Source organism: Phyllobates terribilis, unplaced genomic scaffold, assembly GCF_046119375.1.
Source record: "Phyllobates terribilis strain yellow unplaced genomic scaffold, ASM4611937v1 Scaffold_1__5_contigs__length_1240528914, whole genome shotgun sequence".
Lineage (NCBI taxonomy): Eukaryota > Metazoa > Chordata > Amphibia > Anura > Dendrobatidae > Phyllobates > Phyllobates terribilis.
The window spans coordinates 615,363,663-615,387,709 of record NW_027362761.1 but is presented as its reverse complement, the minus strand read 5'-3'; the positions used below and the strand labels follow the sequence as shown (position 1 = coordinate 615,387,709).

General features: G+C 47.6%; 2 protein-coding genes and 1 long non-coding RNA gene across 3 annotated transcripts in view; 1 reads left to right on the top strand and 2 right to left on the bottom strand.

Annotated features, from left to right (window-relative positions):
- The window catches only part of LOC141272763 (uncharacterized), a 158,610-nt gene that overhangs the window by 98,852 nt on the left and 35,711 nt on the right, over positions 1-24,047 (bottom strand). The window lies entirely within an intron of this gene.
- LOC141272807 (uncharacterized) overlaps positions 1-24,047 on the bottom strand; it is an 85,980-nt gene that overhangs the window by 28,420 nt on the left and 33,513 nt on the right. The gene's annotated exons all lie outside the window — the stretch shown is intronic.
- Positions 13,221-17,560, top strand: LOC141272823 (uncharacterized). The gene is made up of 3 exons (XR_012322032.1): positions 13,221-13,463; positions 13,996-14,231; positions 14,753-17,560. It is a non-coding gene; the product is annotated as an uncharacterized lncRNA (long non-coding RNA).

Genomic DNA, 24,047 nt, shown 5'->3' with positions numbered 1-24,047 from the left:
CGAAGGCGAGAGCTCGAAACTGCAAGCGTCTGCACCTTCCTTGGATGTAAAGAGCAACCCTTAGATACTGTTGGTCATCTGGGTGAATGAGGACATGATAATACGCGTCTTTCAGATCCATCACTGCCATAAAACAATTTTGAAACAGAAGCTTTATTGCTGAATTTACCGATTCCATCTTGAATGTATGGTTGTTTATGAAAAGGTTGAGGCCTTTCAAATTGATAATAGTCTTGAAAGAACCATCCGTTTTTTTTATCAGAAAGAGAGGGGAATAAAATCCCCTTCCTTTCTCTGACTGACCGAAACTTCGTATAGCACTCGCTTCTCCAAAAGGGTAAAGATCTCTGATTCCAGAGCGAGCTGTTCGTCCGGGAACTTCCTTACCGGAGTCACCGCAAATAATTGGTGGTTGCTGAAAGAATTTAATCTTCAGTCCATCCCTTATTATGTTGAGGACCCAGACTGGAGATGTTTTCCCAGGCCTGGACAAAATGAGATAGCCTTCCTCCTACTTGTGGCCTGGCATCATTGTGGAGGCTTTTTGGAGGTGGAGGAGGGACCACCGAACATATATCTGGACTCTTTTCTGTTCTTGAAACCCCATTTCATTTTCTCCCCCGGAGGGCGACCTCTATTAAATTTCCCACTCTGAAAATAGGTCTTCCTGGCGTCTGCTGAAAACCCAGGGAATCTCCTTTTTTGTCACTCGCCTTCTCAAGGACGTCATCGAACTTCTTCCCAAAGAGAAATTGGCCGTCACAAGGTATGGAACACAGCCTAGACTTTGATTGTAAGTCTCCAGGACATCACTTGAGCCACAGAGCTCACCTCGCCACATTTGACAGACAGGCTGACCTAGCTGCGAGCATAACAGAATCAGCAGAAGTATCTGCTAGGAAGGCTGCCGCACCATGTAACAGGGGCAGGTTGGCTAGAATTTTGTCTCTTGAAGTTTTTTTTGTCTTTTAGTTGATTTTCCAACTGCTGCAACCAGACTATAAGGGAACAGCCAGTACATGTTCCTGAAATAGCTGGTTTTAAGCCACCTGCTGCTGATTCCCAAGTATGTTTTAGGAAGGTATCTGCCTTCTTATCCAAGGGGTCTCTAAGCACCCCTGAGTCCTCAAAGGGGAGTGCTGATCTCCTAGATACAGCACCGTCAATTTTTGGCACCTTGTCCCAATTTTCAGAGTCCTTAAGCTCAAAGGTATATTTCCTTTTTGAGGATGAAGGCAAGGCCCCTACTTTCTCCGGTTTCCTCCATTCACTATTAATAAGTGCCTGGACCTTGGCGTTTACCGGAAAGGTGCGTTTTCTCTTCTCTTCTAGCCAACACTGTTCAGCCAGAGACAGCGTAGGGGCAATTTAACTCATTAACAAATTGCCTGTTGGCAAATAGAACCCCCAACTAAAGCTCTATAAAACGTAACTTTTAATAATTAAATCCTTATTATAGTAGTAATTTATATTAAAATTCCAATATAGGCGCAGGTAGTGAGGACTATCAGGATTATTCAATTGGCATAACTGTGTATCCAATAGCCATCCTATCTATTTCCATTATCATATGCTTGTGGCCGCGGACCACTTATTGCACTATTCCCTACCTTTCCTATTGTAAACTAAAATTATAGCCTCCCCGACATGTTTTGCCTAACCGGCGTCATCAGGGGATAGAGGCTAAATGAATTTTCTCTTCTCTTCTAACCCTCCAAACATAATGTCTTCTAGGGATTTTACGGATTTATCCTCCTTTAACCCTTAACGACCTTGGGTCTTTCTGTTTTTGTGTTTTCATTTTTTGCTCCCCTTCTTCCCAGAGCCAGAACTTTTTTAACCCCTTTACAGCCCATGACGTATTAATACGCGTCTGTGCCCTGGGCTTTAAGAGCCTGACCCGTATTAGTACGTCATCGCGATCGCCGCCGGGTGTCAGCTGATTGTCACAGCTGACACCCGGTACTATGTGCAGGGAGCGGTCCCGCACCGCTCCCGGCACATTAACCCTGCAATGCTGCGATCTAAGCATTGCGGTGGCAAGGGGAGGTGATCGGTATACTCACCTCCTCTTCCGGCCTCCAGAGCTGTCTGCCGCGGCTTCCCGGGTGTTGCCATGACGACCCGATGTCGTCATGACAACATCCGGGTCACCAGGCAGCAGGAACATTGTTTGGTCATGCGCAGTGCACGACCAAACAATGTTCTCACTGTGCAGCGCTGACTGCCTGCATGGCACAGGGATGGTACTCCATCCCTATGCTGTGCAGGCGATCAGAATAAAAAAAGTTAAAGTCCCAGAGTGGGACAAAGTAAAAAAGTGTAAAAACTCTCAGAAAGTGAAAAAAAAAATAAAATAAAAAAATTGTAAAAATATTTAAAAAAAAAATAATCCACCAAAAATAAAAATATAATGTACCCATCAATAAATATTATTATGAAAAAAAAGCAAACAAACAATAAAAGAACACATATTTGGTATCGCCACGTCCGGAACGACCTGACCTATAAAACTGTCCCACTAGTTAACCCCTTCAGTGAACACGGTAAAAAATAAAAATAAAAAACAAAGCAAAAAACAATGCTTTATCATCATACCGCCAAACAAAAAATGGAATAACACGCGATCAAAAAGACGAATATAAATAAAAATGATACCGCTGAAAACGTCATCTCGTCCCGCAAAAAACAAGCCGCCATACAGCTCCATCATCCGAAAAATCAAAAAGTTATAGCTCTCAGAATAAAGCGATGCAAAAAAATAATTTTTTCTATAAAATAGCTTTTATTGTGTAAAAGCGCCAAAACATAAAAAACGATATAAATGTGGTACCGCTGTAAACGCACTGACCCGAAGAATAAAGCTGCCTTATCAATTTTACCACATGCGGAACAGAATAAAAAAAAAACAAAAAAAACAATTCCTGAATTGTTGGTTTTTGTTTATTCTGCCTCCCAAAAATCGGAATAGAAAGCGATCAAAAAATGTCACGTGCCTGAAAATGGCACCAATAACAACGTCAACTCATCCTGCAAAAAAACAAGCCGTCACATGACTGTCTGCCAAAATGTGGAAAAATTATAGCTCTCAAAATATGGCGATGCAAAAACTAGATTTTACAAAAACTGAGTCTTTTAGTGTGTGACAGCTGTCAATCATAAAAACCCCGTATGAGTCTGGTATCACTGTAATCGCACCGACCTGAAGAATAAAGTAATCTCATCACTTATACCGCACGAGGAACGGCGTAAAAAATAAACTCTCGGGTTAGGTTTGTGCTAGGGTTAGGGTTGGGCTAGGGTTAGGGCTGGGGTTGGGGTTAGGTTTGGGGATAGGGTTGTGATGGGGTTGTGATTTTTTTCAAAAGTAAGAAAAAAAGATGACGATATGGCGACTAGTGTTGAGCGCAAGTGCTCGCTACTTGAGTTTGCATCGGGTGCTCTGGTATGCATTGAGTATCATGGGTATTTGAGTGACATGCTCGAGTCTCCACCCCATATGCTTCGCGGCCAAAAAAACTTCGCGAGGATTGCCTGCCATGCACGAGCGATCCCCGCATGTTTTTTTTTGGGTGTCTAATAACCGTGAAACATGCAGGGCAGGGACTCGAGCATGTGACTCTAGCACACGCAGTACATGGTGCATACCTGAGTACCCGATGCAAACTCAAGTAGCGAGCACTTGCGCTCAAGACTAATGACAACTTATTCAATATGATGACCTAATGTTATCAAATTCTGTGTCGTACCCCTGGGTTCAAAATGTTAACTCTACCCTTTGATAAAATCCTTGAGGGGTCTAGTTTCCAAAATGGGGTCACTTGTGGGGGGTTTCCACTGTTTAGGCACACAGGGGCTCTCCAAACGCGACATGGTGTCCGCTAACAAATTGAATGGAAAATCGGCTCAAATTGTTAGCGGACACCATGTTGCGTTTGGAGAGCCCCTGTGTGCCTAAACATTGGAGCTCCCCCACAAGTGACATCATTTTGGAAACTAGACCGCCCAAGGCATCTATCTAGATGCATAGTGAGCACTTGGAACCCCCAGGTGCTTCACAAATTAATCCATAAAAATAAAAAAGTGTTTTTTTTTTCCACTTTTTCATTTTTACTAATCAATTTGTGAAGCACCTGGGGGTTCCAAGTGCTCACTATGCATCCAGATAGGTGCCTTGGGGGGTCTAGTTTCTAAAATGGGGTCACTTGTGGGGGAGCTCCAATGTTTAGGTACACAGGGGCTCTCCAAACGCAACATGGTGTCCGCTAACAATTTGAGCCGATTTTCCATTCAATTTGTTAGCGGACACCATGTGGGGTATCGGTGTACTGAGAAGGAATTGCAGAGTAAATTTTGTGGTCCATTTTTTCCTGATACCCCTGCGAAAATAAAAAAATTGGGTTCTAAAGTAAAATTTTTGTGAAAAAATTAAAATGTTCATTTTTTTCTTCCACATTCCAAAAATTCCTGTGAAGCACCTGAAGGGTTAATAAAGTTCTTGAATGTGGTTTTGAGCACCTTGAGGGGTGCAGTTTTTAGATTGATGTCACTTTGGGGTATTTTCTGTCATAAAGACCCCTCAAAGTGACTTCAAATGTGATGTGGTCCCTAGAAAAATGGTTTTGTAAATTTTGTTGGAAAAATGAGAAATCGCTGGTCAACTTTTAACCCTTATAGCTCCCTAACAAAAAAAATTTTGGTTCCAAAATTGTGCTGATGTAAAGTAGACATGTGGGAAACGTTATTTATTAACTCTTTTGTGTGACATATCTCTCTGATTTAAGGGCATAAAAATTCAAATTTTAAAAATTGCAAAATTTTCGCCAAATTTCCGTTTTTCTTCACAAATAAACGCAAGTGATATCAAAGAAATTTTACCACAATCATGAAGTACAATATGTCACGAAAAAACAATCTCAGAATCAGGGGGATCCGTTGAAGCTCCAGAGTAATTACCTCATAAAGTGACAGTGGTCAGAATTGTAAAAATTGGCCTGGTCATTAACGTGCAAACCACCTTGGGTTGTAAAGGGGTTAATTTTCGTTCAATATGGCTATGTGAGGGCTTATTTTTTGCGGGACGAGTTGTACTTTTAAACGCCATCACTGGTTTTACCATATCGTGTGCTGGAAAAAGGGAAAAAAATTCCAAGTGCGGTGAAACTGCAAAAAAAATGCAATTCCACAGTTGTTTTTTGGGTCCTTTTCTTACCACGTTCACTGATTGATAAAACTGACCTGCCATCATTATTTTCCAGGTCATTACGAGTTCGTAGACACCAAACATGTATAGGTTATTTTTTATTTAAGTGGTGAAAAAAAATCCAAAGTTTGCTAAAAAAAAAAAAAAAAAATTACGCCATTTTCCGAGACCCGTAGCGTCTCCATTTTTCGTGATCTGGGGCCGAGTGTGGGTTTATTTTTTGCGTGCCGGGCTGACGTTTTTATTGATACCATTTTGGGGTAGATCCGATGTTTTGATCGCCCGTTATTGCATTTTATTTCAATGTTGCAGCGACCAAAAAAATGTAATTCTGGCGTTTCAAATTTTTTTCTCGCTACGCCGTTTACCGATCAAATTAATTATTTTTTTATATTGATAGATCAGGCGATTCTGAACGTGGCGATACCAAATATGTGTATGTGTTTTTTTTTTATATATATATATATATATATTTTTTATTTTGAATGGGGCGAAAGGGGCGTGATTTAAACTTATATATATATATATTTTTTTTTTTTCAACTTTTTTTTTTTTTACACTTTCTGCTTGCTTCTATGGTTTCCATAGGAGACTAGAAGCAGCAACTGTCTGATTGCTTCTACTGCATACAGGCGATGAGCAGATCGCTTGTATGCAGGAGAAATGCTCACTTGCTATGAGCGCTGACCACTAGGTGGCGCTCATAGCAATTAAGACATGACAACCACAGGCATCTGCTGCAGACCCTGGGTTGTCATGCCCACCCATTGGTGACCCGCGATCACGTGACGGGGTCACCGATCGGCGGGGCTTAGGACGTGCTTCCCGGAAGCGCGAGTTAAATGCCGCTGTCAGACATTGACAGCGGCATTTAACATGTTAACAGCCGCGGGTGGATCGCGAATCCACCCGCGGCTGTTGCGGGCACATGTCAGCTGTAATAATCAGCTGACATGTGCTCGGTACAGTGCGGGCTCATCGCCGGAGCCCCCGCTGAACCGGCCTTCCAGACCTGGTGCGTACTATTACTGACCAGGTCGGAAAGGGGTTAACCCCACAGTGGTTCTAATAGCTTTTATCAATTTATCGGTGTCTTCTATAGGGAAGCATGGTCTTCCCTCCTATCACTGTCTGAGGATGAAGCTTCACTACAACACTGTCCCTCTGACAACACCGAAGAATCATCGATATGACCTTCCTTCTTTTCCTTAAAATTGTTTTAAGGGAACCCTCTACCTCTGAGCTGATGACAGACCTGAGACTAGCAGCAAAATCCAGGGTACCCTCACAAATGTTCTCTGAATGCAGTCCGAGCCGAGCTCCTTCTGCCAGTCAACTGCTAACGGGCATTTGCATATTGCACATTCCTTGTTCCGCTTCTTGGCGGTAACTTTCCTGGGTTCCTCCTGGTGATTAAACACACAACAGGAGGCCCATTAGCAAATATATATATAGTGACATTCACAAAGATCACTCACCCCGCCATTGCGGATACCAGAATTGAAGACTGTTTCAGGATACGCAACCCATCCTTCCTGAAGACCATCGAGTCATGAGAAGCTTTACCCTTCTGACTGGGACGGCGGCTGCTTTTACCGCTGGACCCTCTGGACTGGCGAGCAGATGGAGGTGGTGAGGAGGTTGGTAGCAACTGTGGCCGTGGCGACAGATGCTGCTCCATGTCGGATATTATGGCAGACTCCTTGAGCAGAGTTCTGACCATAGGTGCACCTTTATATAGGGAGGTGGACGGGGTCAGCCACCAAATCCCTGTGGTCTCCTCCGATTAATCTCAACCCCATGCCGCAGCGCCGCCGCCAGCGTCAGCCATTGGGTTTTGCGGCCGGCAATTCACAGGGCACTGCCATTTTACTTCCGGTGCCGCCCCCAACGTCACTGAGGCACGCCCTATCCAGCGTGCCCCGTGATGTCAGAGGCATGTGACCGCTCACTCATGGTCATGTGCGAGGCAGGGGGAGGGCGGCGCGGCGGTGCATAGAAGCCCGGGACCTCTACCCGCACGTGCAGCAGGTCACCAGGGAACCTGTGGACGGCGCTACCAGGATCTGAAGGCCGGCGCCATTGAACACCAGCCCACTTTTCCAGCGCCGGGACAGGCCTGAGTAAGTGGATCTTCATCCTGGTAAGCCGCCTGATACCTCATGAGGTCTCCCATCAAGGACAGGAAACCAACTGAAGAGGGGGAGAGGAGCCGCCCTTTTATTTCAGATGGTTTCCTGTCCTTGATGGGCGGATCTTCTCTCAGGTGTGCTGTCATGGGTGAAGGGAAAAATAACTATTTTGTTATAGGTTTCAGCAGCAAGGCCTGTAATGCAAACTTTCCCATCTCCAGCAACTCTTCCTACTCTGTTTCCGGGGTAGAGTGTGGCGAGAATCGCATGACCCGATATCATGATGCAGCCGGCCAATCACAGTAATGCCACAACCAACATGGCTACGGCATTACCATAATTGGCAGGCAATCCCTGCATGTTTAGTGGCTGAAGAACAGCAGCGAAACGTGCAGGGTGGGGACTCGAGCACAAGGGATACTCGATCAAGTAAGGAGCAGTGGCGAGCAGGCTCATTCATCACCAGCTGGGACATCTGCAGACAAAATGTGACCGATGTGTAATGGAGGCAAGAGAGCCTTTAAGAGAATAATCAGGGAATGAAAGCTGTGAGAAAATGTAGAGAAAACCAGAGCAAGTCTGGAGAAAAATCATCTATTATAGGACGAGGCCGAGAGACGTCATCACATCCACCGGAGCCAACAAGAGTCTCCTCTCACCTGGTGATGTCCGAGGCCGGAGCTCCTCCATCATCACCTCCTGGTACCGATCCTGGTGTCCTTCTAGATACTCCCACTCCTCCATGGAGAGATAGACAGCGACGTCCTGACACCTTATAGGAACCTGACAACAACGACACCGTCATCACCCAGAATCCTCCAGTGCTGTCCTGTATAATGTCCCAGCAGTCACCTCTCCGCTCATCACCCAGAATCCTCCAATGCCGTCCTGTATAATGTCCCAGCAGTCACCTCTCCGCTCATCACCCAGAATCCTCCAGTGCTGTCCTGTATAATGTCCCAGCAGTCACCTCTCCGCTCATCACCCAGAATCCTCCAGTGCTGTCCTGTATAATGTCCCAGCAGTCACCTCTCCAGTCATCACCCAGAATCCTCCAGTGCTGTCCTGTATAATGTCCCAACAGTCACCTCTCCGCTCATCACCCAGAATCCTCCAGTGCTGTCCTGTATAATGTTCCAGCAGTCACCTCTCCGGTCATCACCCAGAATCCTCCAGTGCTGTCCTGTATAATGTCCCAGCAGTCACTTCTCCGGTCATCACCGAGAATCCTCCAGTGCCGTCCTGTATAATGTCCCAGCAGTCACCTCTCTGGTCAACACCCAGAATCCTCCAGTGCCGTCCTGCATAATGTCCCAGCAGTCACCTCTCTGGTCATCACCCAGAATCCTCCAGTGCAGTTCTGTATAATGTCCCAGCAGTCACCTCTCTGGTCATCACCCAGAATCCTCCAGTGCCATCCTGTATAATGTCCCAGCAGTCACCTTTCCGGTCATCACCCAGAATCCTCCAGTGCTGTCCTATATAATGTCCCAGCAGTCACCTCTCTGGTCATCACCCAGAATCCTCCAGTGCCGTCCTGTATAATGTCCCAGCAGTCACCTTTCCGGTCATCACCCAGAATCCTCCAGTGCTGTCCTGTATAATTTCCCAGCAGTCACCTCTCCGGTCATCACCCAGAATCCTCCAGTGCTGTCCTGTATAATGTCCCAGCAGTTACCTCTCCGGTCATCACCCAGAATCCTCCAGTGCTGTCCTGTATAATGTCCCAGCAGTCACCTCTCCGGTCATCACCCTGAATCCTCCAGTGCTGTCCTGTATAATGTCCCAGCAGTCACCTCTCCGGTCATCACCCAGAATCCTCCAGTGCCGTCGTGTATAATGTCCCAGCAGTCACCTCTCCGGTTATTACCCAGAATCCTCCAGTGCTGTCCTGTATAATGTTCCAGCAGTCACCTCTCCGGTCATCACCCAGAATCCTCCAGGGCTGTCCTGTATAATGTCCCAGCAGTCACCTCTCCGCTCAGCAGCTCAATCATCTTGTTGCTGAGCTCTAGGATCTTCTTCTTCCTCTCATGTATCGGGGGGTGCGGGGGAAGCTCTGTGATGGGGTCCGGGCTCCGCCCTCCTGACTCCTGGAGACGGATGATGGGAGTCACACCCTCCCCCGGTGTCTTCCTCACTATTGTATAATCCTGTGTATGGAGAGAGACACTTAGGGAGAAGAATTCCTTCCCGACTCCAGATCTGACAGTCAGTAGAAATCCCGGGATCAATAACCGTCTCCAGTAATCTGGGGCCATAACCTGGAATATTATTACACTCAGGACAGACATCCAGGCCCCTCTACAGCTCTTATAGGGAATCCCCATGACAACTCCTCCTGGCAGAGAGCTGCACACAATCACTGCTCTTACAGTAAAGAATCCTTCTCTTCCTCTTCTGGATTTCCTCTTTCCGATGTCGGAGTTGTTACATAACACAATAAAGCTGATAGAAATGTAGAGGAGTTACCTCTCCGCTCAGCAGGGAGATGATCTCCAGGGTGAAGTGTAATAATCTTCTGGTGGTCTCGTCCTCGTCCATCCTCGGGGTCATTCAGGAGAAGGAGGGATGAGCACGGGATCAGCTGGAGGGATCTCGTCCTGCCGGCTTCTTCATGATAAAGGAGAAGATGGAGATCACAGGGGACGATATAACGACAATCACTGAATTCTGCCCCAAATATCCGACATTTATCAGGAAGAATCTGGAGGAAAAGCCACAAACTCCACCGCTGCCTCCTCCGCCGATCTGACCGCTCATTATCAGCCTCGTAGGAGGTCGGTCACTGTGGTAACTACACCTCCAGCAGGGGACGGTCACCGTGGTAACTACACCTCCAGCGGGGGTCGGTCACCGTGGTAACTACACCTCCAGCGGGGGACGGTCACCGTGGTAACTACACCTCCAGCAGGGGGTGGTCAGCATGGTAACTACACTGCCAGCAGAGGACGGCCACCGTGGTAACTACACCTTCAGCGGGGGTCGGTCACCGTGGTAACTACACCTCCAGCGGGGGACGGTCACCGTGGTAACTACACCTCCAGCGGAGGATGGTCACCGTGGTAACTACACCTCCAGCGGGGGTCGGTCACCGTGGTAACTCCACCTCCAGCGGAGGATGGTCACCGTGGTAACTACACCTCCAGCGGGGGTCGGTCACCGTGGTAACTACACCTCCAGCGGAGGACGGTCACCGTGGTAACTCCACCTCCAGCAGGGGGTGGTCAGCATGGTAACTACACTGCCAGCAGAGTACGGCCACCGTGGTAACTACACCTCCAGCGGGGGACGGTCACCGTGGTAACTACACCTCCAGCGGGGGTCGGTCACCGCGGTAACTACACCTCCAGCGGAGGACGGTCACCGTGGTAACTCCACCTCCAGCGGGGGACGGTCACCGTGGTAACTCCACCTCCAGCGGGGGACGGTCACCGTGGTAACTACACCTCCAGCGGAGGGCGGTCACCGTGGTAACTACACCTTCAGCGGGGGACGGTCACCGTGGTAACTCCACCTCCAGCGGGGGACGGTCACCGTGGTAACTCCACCTCCAGCGGGGGACGGTCACCGTGGTAACTCCACCTCCAGCGGGGGACGGTCACCGTGGTAACTCCACCTCCAGCGGGTTGCGGTCACCGTGGTAACTCCACCTCCAGCGGGGGGACGGTCACCGTGGTAACTCCACCTCCAGCGGGGGACGGTCACCGTGGTAACTCCACCTCCAGCGGGGGGCGGTCACCGTGGTAACTCCACCTCCAGCGGGGGACGGTCACCGTGGTAACTCCAACTCCAGCGGGGGACGGTCACCGTGGTAACTCCAACTCCAGCGGGGACGGTCACCGTGGTAACTCCACCTCCAGCGGGGGACGGTCACCGTGGTAACTCCACCTCCAGCGGGGGACGGTCACCGTGGTAACTCCACCTCCAGCGGGGGACGGTCACCGTGGTAACTCCACCTCCAGCGGGGGACGGTCACCGTGGTAACTCCACCTCCAGCGGGGGACGGTCACCGTGGTAACTCCACCTCCAGCGGGGGACGGTCACCGTGGTAACTCCACCTCCAGCGGAGGGCGGTCACCGTGGTAACTCCACCTCCAGCGGGGGGCGGTCACCGTGGTAACTCCACCTCCAGCGGGGGGACGGTCACCGTGGTAACTCCACCTCCAGCGGGAGACGGTCACCGTGGTAACTCCACCTCCAGCGGGGGACGGTCACCGTGGTAACTCCACCTCCAGCGGGGGGCGGTCACCGTGGTAACTCCACCTCCAGCGGGGACGGTCACCGTGGTAACTCCACCTCGAGCGGGGGCGGTCACCGTGGTAACTCCACCTCCAGCGGGGGACGGTCACCGTGGTAACTCCACCTCCAGCGGGGGACGGTCACCGTGGTAACTCCAACTCCAGCGGGGGACGGTCACCGTGGTAACTCCACCTCCAGCGGGGGACGGTCACCGTGGTAACTCCACCTCCAGCGGGGGACGGTCCCCGTGGTAACTCCACCTCCAGCGGGGGACGGTCACCGTGGTAACTCCACCTCCAGCGGGGGACGGTCACCGTGGTAACTCCACCTCCAGCGGGGGACGGTCACCGTGGTAACTCCACCTCCAGCGGGGGACGGTCACCGTGGTAACTCCACCTCCAGCGGGGACGGTCACCGTGGTAACTCCACCTCCAGCGGGGGACGGTCACCGTGGTAACTCCACCTCCAGCGGGGGACGGTCACCGTGGTAACTCCACCTCCAGCGGGGACGGTCACCGTGGTAACTCCACCTCCAGCGGGGGACGGTCACCGTGGTAACTCCACCTCCAGCGGGGGACGGTCACCGTGGTAACTCCACCTCCAGCGGGGGGCAGTCACCGTGGTAACTCCACCTCCAGCGGGGGACGGTCACCGTGGTAACTCCACCTCCAGCGGGGGACGGTCACCGTGGTAACTCCAACTCCAGCGGGGGACGGTCACCGTGGTAACTCCACCTCCAGCGGGGGACGGTCACCGTGGTAACTCCACCTCCAGCGGGGGACGGTCCCCGTGGTAACTCCACCTCCAGCGGGGGACGGTCACCGTGGTAACTCCACCTCCAGCGGGGGACGGTCACCGTGGTAACTCCACCTCCAGCGGGGGACGGTCACCGTGGTAACTCCACCTCCAGCGGGGGACGGTCACCGTGGTAACTCCACCTCCAGCGGGGGACGGTCACCGTGGTAACTCCACCTCCAGCGGGGGACGGTCACCGTGGTAACTCCACCTCCAGCGGGGGACGGTCACCGTGGTAACTCCACCTCCAGCGGGGACGGTCACCGTGGTAACTCCACCTCCAGCGGGGGACGGTCACCGTGGTAACTCCACCTCCAGCGGGGGACGGTCACCGTGGTAACTCCACCTCCAGCGGGGGGCAGTCACCGTGGTAACTCCACCTCCAGCGGGGGACGGTCACCGTGGTAACTCCACCTCCAGCGGGGGACGGTCACCGTGGTAACTCCACCTCCAGCGGGGGCGGTGAGGTGAGGAGGAGCCGCTGCACATCCCCCATACAACACTGAGGAGCCGCAGTCACATGGAGCAGGAGCCTCCACAGGAACAGCTCTGATCTCACCCCACACTCTCCTCTCACAGATTCACCACAAACCCTCCCTGTAATCTCACCGGAATGGCGGGAAGCGGAAACCTGCTGCTGGCTGATACCAGAGAGCAAGAGCTGCGCACAACCAGGACGGAGCTGCTGCACTGAGAGCGGGAGGACCTGTGGTGACGTCACCGCCATGTGATCAGGGGGCGGAGCTCAGGAGAGAAGTGCTGAAGGACCTGTGGTGACGTCACCGCCATGTGATCCCTGCATGATACAAGGTCCTTCACCAGTTCTCTCCTGAGCTCCGCCCCCTTCTGCACTGATCACATGGCGGTGACGTCATCACAGGTCCTTCTACACCGTGCAGCAGATCTGTTCTGTCTCCCTGGTGACGTCTTGTTCACTCTGGTATCAGCCAGTTGCTGTCTGCTGTACACTGATATCGGCTCCTCCCCCTCATCCATCACGTGACTCCTCTCCGCTGCAGTGAGGCCGCCGTCACCATGGTAACACATGAGGCCGCACAGTGGATACTAGAGCTGCTGCCCGAGAGATGATGGTGAGGAGGGCGGCGGAGCCTCATACTGTGGTCACTCCCCCGGGGCCGGTGCTGCCGCCTCAGCTGATGGAGCCGCTGTTCCTGTTAGGCTGTGTGCCCACTATGCGTTTTTCTAGCGTTTTTGCCGCGGAATTTCCGCAACGAAAACGCTTAAAATACGCTTGGTAATACGTGCCCCATGGTCCCCAATGACAATCCGCATGTGCTGTGCACATGATGCAGAAGTTTCCGCTGTGGATTATCATTGCGGAAAAATAAGCAGCATGTCCATTAATTTTGCGGACACGCAGCGTAATTGCCGCCATTGACTTGCATTGAATCGCATAATATCCGCATCACTGCATCTGTACATGCGGATATTAAGCGATTCAATGTGCAGATGGAGAGGAGACTCTCATCCAAACCCGGGTTAAAAAAAGAATTAGAATAAAAAATATAAACATTATACTTACCTTACTTATGACCATGGGATATTTCAGTTTTTCTTTTTTAATACATTTGCAGAAATTTCTACATTTCTGTTTTTTTTCAGTCAAGATGGGGTGCAGAGTGTACTTTAATGAGAAAAAAATGAACTCTTTAGAATTTACCAAATGGCTGCAATGAAAGAGTGAAAACTGTAAAGGGGTCTGAATACTTTCCATACCCACTGCATGTCTAGTTTGTGGGAAACATAACCCCGGTAGACCTACTCGAGTCCCACAAAATGCACCAAAACCAGATTACCCGTTTCAGAGATTGCAGGTGGACTACATCCAGCTACCTAAGGTGGGTACTTATGAATACGTCCTGGTATGCATCGATCTCGTTCGTTGGTTACCTGAAGCTTGGGCCGTGACCAAAGTTCAAAACAAAATTTGAGATGGTTTGTAGATATCGGGTTAACTAAAACCATAGAGAGTGACAGAGACACACTTCACTGAAGAACTGATGAACAGATCATGGCCACTCTGGGGATAGAACAGGTTTTCCATGTTCACCATCACTCACAAAGTAGTAGGAAGGTGTAACGCCTTAATGGTGCTCTGAAGATAAAAACCCAGAAGGGCATAGAGGAAACACACTTGTCCTGGGTAGATTGCTTGCCCATTGCATTATATTCAGTGAGGACCACCCCAAGGTGTAGATAGAGGCTGTCCCTCTATGAAATACAGTTTGGTAGTGTCCCTAAGACAGGGTTGTATTTCCCGCAGCAGCTACAGCCTCCTACAGTTCCCTCACTGAATATGTTTTTGAGTTGCACAAACATTTGACTGTTACTCATAATCGTGTTCTTTCCTCCATCCCAGACCCCAACTTTATAAGCGGCACACACACTGGTACCAGGAGACTGGGTCGTGGTCAAGAGACATATGAGACCACTGAGCCCAGATACAGTGAGCCTTTTTAAGTACTGACCACTGCTATTTCTGTTAACCTCCAAGGCAAAGATACTTGGATCAACACCAGCTACTGAAAAAGGTCCTGATCCCCGGCAGCAACAAAGATGATGACCCTGCCCCTCTGGACCATGCTGATGGCAATTGCATCCCTTGCCCTAACTCTCAATGACGAACTAAGGAGGAGAGGACGGGGACAACAAACTGATAAGTATCAGCAAGTCCTGCTGCGAGACATAGTTTCTAAAGACTGTCCTAAGAACTGCTGAATATGCACCTATATGGCAATATCCTCTGATACTATGCTATATCTCGCAGCGACCCCAACCCCATATGAGGCTTTCAACTATAGCTGGTTCCACAAAGAGACTTTTGATTCTGCCCTGACTTGTGAACAATTTGACCGATTTGATTACCCTTTTGAGTCTAAGTCATGCCGAAAGAATGAGGTTGGTTTCCAAAATAACCGAACTTGTTGTGCCAATCCTCTGATGTAATGACTTTTGACTTATATACTGTCTTGGGAGACTCACTGACATCATGCCCTGCATATTGCCCAAGGATTTATATCTAGTATGTGGTCACCAGGCCTATAAATGGCTTCCCCCGGGGGCAGAAGGAACCTGCACCTTAGCACACCTTACGCCGCTACCTTCATACTTCCGCATGGTGATCTAGATATAAATGCTGTCCCCAAACATTCCCTATATACATGAGCTGCAGACAATCCAACCGAATGGTTGACCTCATATAGTGGAAATGGGGATAGGGAATAAGAGTATATGCATTTACCCTTTCATTACATAAATGTTGGTACTACTAGTGTATGTAACTGCTAGAACTGCTGTATTTGTTATGATGACACTATGTAAAGAGATGCGTAAGATCAGACGTCATAGACCATTAGTTATCACATCTGCAAACTATCACAGTGCTCCTCCAGTAAACATATATGACGAGATTTACAAACAAGATGTCCATCAGTGAACGGGATCGGTCCCCTCCAGGCTCCCATAGCATGGGGAAGTAGCTGATGGATAAATTGTCTATAAATAATAAAAAGGGAGGAATTGTTAAGGTAAATATTTATACTTTGCTTTATTATTTAGACAATTCACATATCTTTGATAATTTTGTACTTTAATATTAGCTTTATAAGTGTTATTCAGAAAAGCAGGGTGTTGTCTCTGATATAGAGACATCTTTGTATTAAGTTTCTTTGTTACAGAAGAAGGCCTAGAAAGCTGGGTAGAACCAGTTTTCTAGGAATTTAACAGTTTCCATGATTTACGACCATGTTTTTCCCAAACTTAAATATTCCTTTTTAGGTAAAGCCTGTAAAGACATTCCCCCTTTTTCCTTATTTCTTTGCTTGTAATAAAGATATGTGACCAGGCATCTGAGACTCAGACGAGTCTGGGACACAGAATTGTTTTTGTGTTCTCTTGTCTCCGATCGATCGACTCCCTGATTTGATCAAAACTGGCAAACGTGTGAAACCTCTTGAGCTTCTCCTAAAACTTTTCATATAGGTTTCCACATCAAAAGTCAGTCATTGCTTTTCTGCTTCCACAGAATTTAAAAAAAAAAATTAAACTCATGAAATGGGCCTGGACAGAAATGATGGTTCCCCTGAAAATAATGTGACAAAAGGGACATCTTAAATCAAGTTGTGTCCACTAATTAGCATCACAGGTGTCTACAATCTTGTAATCAGTCAGTGGGCCTGTATATAGGGCTATAGATACTCACTGTGCTGTTTGGTGACATGGTGTGTACCACACTCAACATGGACCAGAGGAAGCAAAGGAAAGAGTTGTCTCAGGAGATTAAAAAGAAAAGTATAGACAAGCATGTTAAAGGTAAAGGTTATAAGACCATCTCCAAGCAGCTTGATGTTCCTGTGACTACAGTTGCACATATTATTCAGAAATTTAAGATCCATGGGACTGTAGCCAACCTCCCTGGACGTGGCCGCAGGAGGAAAATTGATGACAAATCAAAGAGACGAATAATATGAATGGTAACAGAAGAGCCCAGGATAACTTCTAAAGAGATTAAAGGTGAACTTCAAGCTCAAGGAACATCAGTGTCAGATCGCACCATCCGTCGTTGTTTGATCCAAAGTGGACTTCATGGGAGGCGACCAAGGAGAACACCATTGTTGAAAAAAATCATAAAAAAGCAAAGCTAGAATTTGCCAAACTACATGTTGACAAGCCACAAAGCTTCTGGGAGAATGTCCTATGGACAGATGAGACAAAAATGGAAGTTTTTGGCAAGGCATATCAGCTCTATGTTCACAGACGGAAAAATGAAGCATATCAAGAAAAGAACACTGTCCCTACTGTGAAACATGGAGGAGTCTCTGTTATGTTCTGGGGCTGCTCTGCTGCATCTGGCACAGGGTGTCTTGAATCTGTGCAGGGTACAATGAAATCTCAAGACTATCAAGGGATTCTAGAGAGAAATGTGCGGCCCAGTGTCAGAAAGCTTGGTCTCAGTCGCGGGTCATGGGTCTTACAACAGGATAATGACCCAAACACACAGCTAAAAACACCCAAGAATGGCTAAGAGGAAAACATCGGACTATTCTGAAGTGGCTTCTATGAGCCCTGACCTAAATCCTATTGAGCATCTTTGGAAAGAACTGAAACATGGCGTCTGGAAAAGGCAACCTTCAACCACGAGACAACTGGAGCAGTTTACTCATGAGGAGTGGGCCAAAATACCTGTCGAGAGGTGCAGAAGTCTCATTGACAGTTACAGAAATCGTCTGATTGCAGTGATTGCCTCAAAAGGTTCAACAAAATATTAAGAAGAACCATCATTTCTGTCCAGGCCGATTTCATGAGTTTATTTTTTTTTTAATTCTGTGGAAGCAGAAAAGCAATGTCTGACTTTCATTGTTCATTTTCATAGATTTTTAATTTATTATTACTTTTGTCAGATTCAAGTTATTTCTGTGACCATTGTGGGTTTTTCTTTCATTAAACGAGGGGTACCAACAATTTTGACCACGTGTGTACATATAATAATAATTTTTATTTTTATAGCGCCAACATATTCCGTAGCACTTTACAATTTTAGGGGGCTTGAAGATAAAAAAATACAGAATAAGCATAACTCAAATATTAAAAGGAGTGAGGGCCCTGCTCGCACGCTTACAGTCTATAAGGAAATAGGGGAGACACAAAAGGTAAAATGTACAAATATTGTATAATACAGCCTTAATATACTAAATAAGGTAAGTACATAACACTACATGAACTGGTCGCCAGCCAGTATGTGTACAGTACAGGCAGGCTATTCCATGCATGGATGGTTTGACCATGATTTAGAATTTTCGTGTTGAGCTGATAGGCCAGTCTAAAGAAATGGGTTTTTAGGGCACGCTTAAAACTGGGGCTATTGGGAATTAATCAAATTGTCCTGGGTAGTGCATTCCAAAGAATTGGCGCAGCACGCAAGAATTCTTGGAGACGGGAGTGGGAGGTTTGGATAATAGAGGATTTTAGTTTGAAGTCATTAGCAGAATGAGGGCACGGGATGGGTGGTAGACTGAGATGAGGGAGGAGATGTAGAGTGGTGTTGAATCGTGGATAGCTTTGTGGGTAAGAGTGATAAGTTTATACACTGCTCAAAAAAATAAAGCGAACACTTAACAGAATATAACTCCAAGTAAATCAAACGTCTGTGAAATCAAACTGTCCACTTAGGAAGCAACACTGATTGACAATCAATTTCACATGCTGTTGTGCAAATGGAATAGACAATAGATGGAAATTATTGGCAATTATCAAGACACCCTCAATAAAGGACTGGTTCTGCAGGTGGGGACCACAGACAACATCTCAGTACCAATGCTTTCTGGCTGATGTTTTTGGTCACTTTTGAATGTTGGTTGTGCTTTCACACTCGTGGTAGCATGAGACGGACTCTACAACCCACAGAAGTTGTTCAGGTAGTGCAGCTCATCCAGGATGGCACATCAATGTGAGCTGTGGCAAGAAGGTTTGCTGTGTCTGTCAGCGTAGTGTCCAGAGGCTGGAGGTGCTACCAAGAGACAGGCCAGTACACCAGGAGACGTGGAGGGGGCCGTAGGAGGGCAACAACCCAGCAGCAGGACCGTTACCTCCGCCTTTGTGCAAGAAGGAACAGGAGGAGCACTGCCAGAGCCCTGGAAAATGACCTCCAGTAGGCCACAAATGTGCATGTGTCTGCACAAACGGTTAGAAACCGACTCCATGAGGGTGGTATGAGGGTCCGACGTCCACAGATGGGGGTTGTGCTCACAGACCAACACTGTGTAGGACGCTTGGCATTTGCCACAGAACACCAGGATTGGCAAAGTCGCCACTGGTGCCCTGAGCTCTTCACGGATGAAAGCAGGTTCACACTGAGCACATGTGACAGACGTGACAGAGTCTGGAGACGCCGTGGAGAGCGATCTGCTGCCTGCAACATCCTTCAGCATGACCGGTTTGGCAGTGGAGCAGTAATGGTGTGGGGGTGGCATTTCTTTGGAGGGCTGCACAGCCCTCCATGTGCTCGCCAGAGGTAGCCTGACTGCCATTAGGTCCCGAGATGAGATCCTCAGACCCCTTGTGAGACCATATGCTGGTGCGGTTGGCCCTGGCTTCCTCCTAATGCAGGACAATGCCAGACCTCATGTGGCTGGAGTGTGTCAGCAGTTCCTGTAAGATGAAGGCATTGAAGCTATTGACTGGCCCACCCGTTCCCCAGACCTGAATCCGATTGAGCACATCTGGGACATTATGTCTCGCTCCATCCACCAACGTCACGTTGCACCACAGACTGTCCAGGAGTTGGCGGATGCTTTCGTCTAGGTCTGGGAGGAGATCCCACAGGAGACCATCCGCAACCTCATCAGGAGAATGCCCAGGCGTTGTAGGGAGGTCATACAGGCACGTGGAGGCCACACACAATACTGAGTCTAATTTTAACTTGTTTTAAGGACATTACATCAAAGTTGCATCAGCCTGTAGTGTGTTTTTTCACTTTAATTTTGGGGGTGACTCCAAATCCAGGCCTCCATTGGTTAATAAATGTGATTTCTATAGATGATTTTTGTGTGATTTTGTTGTCAGCACATTCAACTTTGTACAGAACAAAGTATTCAATGAGAATATTTCATGCATTCAGATCTAGGATGTGTTATTTCAGTGTTCCCTTTATTTTTTTGAGCAGTGTATTAAACTCTGTATTGGATGGGCAACCAGTGCAATAACTGGCACAGGGAAGAGGCATCGGTGTAGCGGTTCGTGAGGAATATGATCCTGGCTGCTGCGTTCAGGATGGATTGGAGAGAGAAAGTTTAGAAAGAGGGAAACCGATTAGTAAAGAGTTGCAATAGTCCAGACGAGAATGAATAAGAGCTACAGTAAGAGTTTTTACCGAGTCAAAGGTAAGAAAAGTTCTGATTCTAGAGATGTTTTTGAGGTGTAGATGACATGAGCGAGCGATTTGATGTGAGGAGTGAAGGAAAGATCTGAATCAAGTATGACCCCAAGACAGCGAGCTTGTTGCTGCGGAGTAATGGTGGAGCCACAAACGAAGATGGCAATATCGGGCACAGGTAGGTTAGTGGAGGGAGGAAATACGAGTAGTTCAGTTTTTGACAGATTCAATTTTAGACACAGGGAGGACATAGTGTTAGAGACAGCAGAAATACAATCACTGGTATTTTGTAATAATGCAGGGGTGATGTGAGGAGCAGAAGTGTATAATTGGGCGTCATCAGCATAAAGATGGTACTGAAAACCGAATCTGCTGATTGTTTGTCCAATAAGAGCGGTGTGTAAGGAGAAAAGAAGGGGGCCTAGGACTGATCCTTGAGGAACCCCGACAATAAGGGGAAGGGGAGAGGAGGAGGAGCCAGCAAAAGACACAGTGAAGGAGCAGTCAGAGAGGTAGGAGGAGAACCAGGAGAGAACAGTGTCCTTGAGGCCAATAGAGCGGAGCATAGTGAGCAGGAGCTGGTAATCCACAGTGCTGAATGCTGCAGAGAGATCTAGGAGAATCAGCAGGGAGCAGTGACCATTAGATTTAGCTGTTAGTAGATCATTAGAGACTTTCGTGAGTGCAGTTTCAGTAGAATGTAAAGAGCGGAAACCAGATTGTAAAGGGTCAAGAAGAGAGTTATCTGAGAGATAGCGGATTAGACAGGAGTGGACCAGGCGTTCCAGAAGTTTAGAGATAAAGGCAAGATTTGGAAACAGGTCTGTAGTTAGCAGCACAGTTCTGGTCGGGGGATGGTTTTTAAGTAATGGATGTATGCTGGCGTGTTTAAAAGAGGAGGGAAAAATACCAGATGAGAGGGAGAGGTTGAATATTTTAGTTAGGTGAGTGGTGACAGCTGGAGAAAGGGACTTAAGGAGATGTGAGGGAATAGGGTCACTGGTGCAGGCGGAAGGGCGAGAGGAAGCAAGGAGCCGGATCACGTCTTCTTCTGTGACTGGTTTGAAGTCAAAAAGTGAGCAAGATGCAATGTGGGAGGGAGGAGCATGCATAACATTTGGGGATTGAGAGAAAATTTCCTGTCGGATATGATCAATTTTTTCTTTGAAATAATTGGCCAGATCGTCAGCGCTGAGGTGGTGGTCGGGGCCTGTGCTGTTTGATTGAGGAGAGAATGAAACGTGTCAAAGAGGCGTTTAGGATTATTGGACAGTGAGATGATGAGGTTGATAAAGTAGGTTTGTTTGGAGAGGTGAAGGACGGAGTTATATGTTTTAAGCATAAATTTATAATGGAGGAAATCTTCGGCCAGATTAGATTTTTTCCAAAGCCGTTCGGCACACGTGGAGCAACGCTAGAGAAAACGTGTTTGCAGCGTGTGCCAGGGTTGTCGCCGTCTGTGCCGAGTTGTTCTCTGTGTAGGAGGTGCGGCTTCATCCAGGGCGCTCTGCAATGTTTCATTATAATGCTTCAGAGTCAGGAGATGAGAGGGAGGAGATTGGGGCCAATGATAATTGCAACGTTTTCATGAATTTCTGGGTGTCAATGGCATGTACAGTACTGGCCAAAAGTATTGGCACCCCTGCAATTCTGTCAGATAATACTCAGTTTCTTCCTGAAAGTGATTGCAATCACAAATTCTTTGGTATTATTCTCTTCATTTAATTTGCTTGCAAGGAAAAAACACAAAAGAGAATGAAGAAAAAATCAAATCATTGATCATTTCACACAAAACTCCAAAAAAGGACCGGACAAAAGTATTGGCACCCTCAGCCTAATACTTGGTTGCACAACCTTTAGCCAGAATAACTGCGAACAACCGCTTCCGGTAACCATCAATGAGTTTCTTACAATGCTCTGCTGGAATTGTAGACCATTCTTCTTTGGCAAACTGCTCCAGGTCCCTGATATTTGAAGGGTGTCTTCTCCAAACTGCCATTTTGAGATCTCTCCACATGTGTTCTATGGGATTCAGGTCTGTACTCATTGCTGGCCACCTTAGAAGTCTCCAGTGCTTTCTCTAAAACCATTTTATAGTGCTTTTGGAAGTGTGTTTTGGGTCATTGTCCTGCTGGAAGACCCATGACCTCTGAGGGAGACCCAGCTTTCTCACACTGTGCCCTACATTATGCTGCAAAATTTGTTGGTAGTCTTCAGACTTCATAAGGCCATGCACACGGTCAAGCAGTCTAGTGCCAGAGGCAGCAAAGCAACCCCAAAACATCAGGGAACCTCCGCCATGTTTGACTGTAGGGACCGTGTTCTTTTCTTTGAATGCCTCTTTTTTTTCCCTGTACACTCTGTTGATGCTTTTTCCCAAAAAGCTCTACTTTTGTCTCATCTGACCAGAGAACATTCTTCCAAAACGTTTTAGACTTTCTCAGGTAAGTTTTGGCAAACTCCAGCCTGGCTTTTTTATGTCTCGGGGTAAGAAGTGGGGTCTTCCTGGGTATCCTACCATACAGTCCTTTTTCATTCAGACGTCGACGGATAGTACGGGTTGACACTGTCATACCCTCGGACTGCAGGGCAGCTTGAACTTGTTTGGATGTTAGTCGAGGTTCTTTATCCACCATCCGCACAATCTTGCGTTGAAATCTATCGTCAATTTTTCTTTTCCGTCCACATCTAGGGAGGTTAGCCACAGTGCCATGGGCTTTAGACTTCTTGATGACACTGCGCACGGAAGACACAGGAACATTCAGGTCTTTGGAGATGGACTTGTAGCCTTGAGATTGCTCATGCTTCCTCACAATTTGGTTTCTCAAGTCCTCAGACAGTTCTTTGGTCTTCTTTAATTTCTCCATGCTCAATGTGGTACACACAAGGACACAGGACAGAGGTTGAGTCAACTTTAATCCATGTTAACTGGCTGCAAGTGTGATTTAGTTATTGCCAACACCTGTTAGGTGCCACAGGTAAGTTACAGGTGCTGTTAATTACACGAATTAGAGAAGCATCACATGATTTTTCAAAGGGTGCCAATACTTTTGTCCACCCCCTTTTTTAGGTTTGGTGTGGAATTATATCCAATTTGGCTTTAGGACAATTCTTTTTGTGTTTTTTTCATTGAAGACAAATTAAATGAAGATAATAATACCAAAGAATTTGTGATTGCAATCATTTTCAGGAAGAAACTGAGTATTATCTGACAGAATTGCAGGGGTGCCAATACTTTTGGCCAGCACTGTATATTTTTATTACAAGAAGGTCCTGGATTAGGAGAAATATCACTTGCGACTAATATTAGGAAAATAGAGTGAGCAGATGGTTGAGTGATTTGTGAGAGCGTTTCTTGTGTTGTATGGTGGGAATGAATGGGTCTGTGAAGTATAACACTGCAAAGAGAGCAGGAAAGCTTTACATAGTAGAAGAGAGGAGAGAAGGGTTAATAATATGGATGAAGTGTGCCGAGTTTGTGAGAGAACGGTGAATGTGGATGATTGTAGCAGCCAGAATGTAAATGCCACAAATACAAATGGTGAACACTGTTTGCAAAACAGATGACCTGGAAGCAAGTTTGTTTGTCTTGCATGTCTTACCTGTCTCCTGCCCTGTCCAACTGCCATGTCTAACTGTGCCGGGACTTTGAAAACAGATGGGACTTCGAAAAAATATGCATAAATGCTGCCCCCTAGCTGTGTCTCAATATATAGGGAAGTATGTGTGTCACCCTGGCCTGGATGCCACAAATATAATAAAGCTGTGTCTGAGAGCAAGGGGG